The sequence below is a fragment of the Euprymna scolopes genome, chromosome 6 (genome assembly GCF_053919585.1).
Source record: "Euprymna scolopes isolate OS-2025 chromosome 6, ASM5391958v1, whole genome shotgun sequence".
NCBI lineage: Eukaryota > Metazoa > Mollusca > Cephalopoda > Sepiida > Sepiolidae > Euprymna > Euprymna scolopes.
Window position 1 is genome coordinate 48649437 of NC_136487.1, and position 3585 is coordinate 48653021.

Here is a 3585-nt window from a genome sequence, read left to right on the forward strand (position 1 = left end):
TCGACAAAGTACTACTCCCAGGATTGGTACAATCAATTAACCTAAACACCTTTATCTCTTTAGAAAAAATTAACAGCAAAATATAATAACACATTATGTATAGAATCATTATTCTAATTTAGATCACTATTCATTATATATTGTATATACTGAGTTCTCGTATATCTATAATTTTAGGCTTAATCGTACAATCACTCAAGAAAAGTTTTAATTCAGGAAATCCTGCTTCATGTGTGTTTAAAGGAGTATCGAAAATGTAATTAAATTGAATGTAATTTTGTGACTGCTTATTCCCTCTGGAAATAAAATATTTGATATTTGAAGCATATTAATGAATTTGTATTTATCATGTATTGCTATATATTCAAAATCACAAGCATGAGAAAGTGAACGTAAGATATACAGTAAGATTTTACAGGTTAGCGTAAACGTACATAAATACAATTAAAATTAATATAATTGTCCAAGTTTTATACATAGATCTTCATTAAATTACTGAAAACAAATGTACACCTATATATTATTTTATTTATATTTTTTGGCATCCTTTTAAATGAAGCTTCAGTATTGGTGTATTCATTTGAATTTATAAGACCATAAAATCAAACCTTGATTGTCCTTCGAGGCTCGTGGCACAGTAGGCAGAGGCGTTGTGTCTCTATATTTCCAGTTGAGCATTGTTTGTGAAATAGCAGTTTCAATCCTACGCAAAGCAGGCCATAGGATTACTTGCCCCAAACCTGGTGAGACCACAAAAAATATAGCCGAAATTCCTTACTGTGAATACAGTTAACAGCCTCAGCATTCCTATTCTGTTGCGGTTAACAGCCGGAGGAAGATTAGAGGATGGATTAGCCAAATAACAGTGCACAAAATGAATACACCAAAATATATCTGTAAATACACAACTGTTATATTGTACCTGTACAGCTATTTTCTTACATAAGCGCTTCTGCTCAATGACCACCCTGTTCGGCAATCACTGTTTTCTGAGATCTAGTAATACATCATGTGACTGAGAAACGCGCGTACTATGAAGCAGGATGAACAACGACAAAATCCGGCCGACTTCAAGTGATTGAATAGCATTGTTTACAAAGAATCTCTATCTAAAATGACATTGAAAACGTGTGTCCAAGATATGATGTTTTGATTGAGCTCGGTTATTATTTTGAAAAGTCGTTGTTATTTTTTCTACAGTTAAATATGTCTAAATATCTATAATAATGAAAATGAGAACGTTTGTGAGGACACATCTTAACCTATATACTGTACGATTTTTTATCTCCATTTGGTATATACGATGCAGGCATGTGGAAAATGTTTTAACAGGTTTTCATCCGAAAAAAAGTTGCTAAGATGTCAAAATTGAAGAAAAAAATGTACGTGAAAGTGATCGGAATTTTATGTTTCTAGTTTTTCACGAATGCGCATGCGTGAATAGTTAACATCACAGATTACTTGTTAAGAATAATCGTGTAACTCTGATTTAATGGTTATCATATTCGTGTTCAGTCGGCACCAACCCTATTCAGAGTTTTAACCGGCTTCTTCGAAAGGAGGAAGTTTCATGGGACTATGAAATTCACAAGCGGTCCCCAGTCGCATGTATATCCCCGTTAGGTGAGATGACGACGTTAGGTTTTTGCAACTTTTTGTAGAGAGATATTGACGTCCTCCTACATACAGCACCTGGACTTCCCAAATCGGTCACCCATTTTAGTAATGACCAGGCTCAACGTTGCTTAACATCGGTGATCTGACGGGAACCGGTATACCAACGTGATTATGCCGTATATCATACTTGACTCAATGTTTTTAGATTTTGGTTTTAGATCTCAGGATATATATATATTTTTTACTTACAAGAAGTGAACGGTTTAGAAAAGGAAATGACTCGGTTTATTTCCCTCGTTTTTTAAAGGCATTTAACGTTACGTATAATGCATTCGGCATTTTTGTTTATAATAGATAAGAATTCTGCATGAAATAAGATATAATATTTATTCGTGTTTTTCGACCGGGTAACGTCGGCGGTTTGCTAGTACATCTATAAAACGAAATTGATACACTTTTATACGTACTTGTGTGAAGCTACTCCAAATTTTTATCACACAACATACACATTTCTTAGTTTTGGGATTGAGTTATTATTGTAACATATCCGATTTGAATTGTTCTAATTACCTTTAACACGCCACTTATCCATAATTACGTTTCCGCTAATTACCTTTACTTTCTCAATTATATGCTATTTAAACATAGCTCTTGTTTTATACAATCACTGTGACTGCCCATTCCCTACTCCTCCCTGTATATTGACGTCAGCTAATTAAGAATCAAACGTAAGACAATTAGCAATAAATAAAAAAAAGTGTCCGTGATTAATTATAGGGATTGTCATACTAATAATACTATTTAAGCTATGGCTTACAAAACAAACGAAAAAGATAAACTCATATAAAAAGAGAAAAAGAAAGAAAACGAGAGATATAGTATATTATAAAAGTTTTCTTTTTTACGTGTTTTATCAGAGTTTTTAACCATTTTTATTAAACTCACATTTTCTCGGATTGAAAGATTTAACACGACTCAATGGGTAATGTTAAAATTCACATTGTTTCTTATATATACAAGGAACAATGTGAATTTTTACATTACTCATTATATATATATGTATATATAGATATATGTATATATATATGTATGTATATATAGATATATGTATAGAGAGAGAAGGAGCAACATTATATATATGCATATTTAATTGTAATTTTTATTTTATTTCATATATATATATATAATTTTAATTTTTATTTCTATTTCATATATATATATATAATATATTTATATATTATATATATATATATACATATATATATATATATATATATATATATGTAAAATAAAAGTCAAAATTAAAATTAAATTTACCAAAATGCTCCAAGGTGGTAGAACTAAAATATATTATAAATAAATTAGTATTTATAAAGTAATTTCAACCGGATGTAAAAGCTCAATAAAACCAAAATAAGAGATATAGCTTATAATAAGAGCAAACAGTTAATAAAACATGTTAAAAAACACTTTGAAAACGAGTTAAACACATATTTAATCTGAAAAGGGAACACTTGATAAGTGGATAGTCCTTAATCTGCAGAGTTTCGAAGAAATAATTTCCTTCTCATCAGTGGGTGGGAATTAGCAAAATGCGGGATCGGATTTTGCATACAAAAGTATTTGATGAAACTGCAAGTAACTCAAAGACCTTACTTTATAAAAAAATGTGAAACAGAGGGAATATGGTGGAGAAAAAGGTGATTACACGTGAATGGATAGTTCGGTGAAAGGTAAATAATCCAATGACGGTAAAATCCAAAAATATAACTCCAAGAACGTTAATTGAATTTCCATTTGCACAAGTAACATCCAAGGAAATCACGTAATTGGAAGATGGTCCAAAATAATCCAAAAGCCCAAAATCCATGGAATAATTCACAAATATGTACAAGGAAAAGGAGGAAAATTCCAATAATATTAATAAAAGAAAAATAAGAGATGCTTTTCACACGGCTGTCGAGACAT

General features: G+C 30.8%; 1 pseudogene; it reads right to left on the bottom strand.

Moving 5' to 3' along the window:
• Positions 1-1680: 1680 nt before the first annotated feature.
• LOC145278431 (5S ribosomal RNA) lies at positions 1681-1799 on the bottom strand (annotated as a pseudogene).
• Between the last annotated feature and the right edge of the window lie 1786 nt (positions 1800-3585).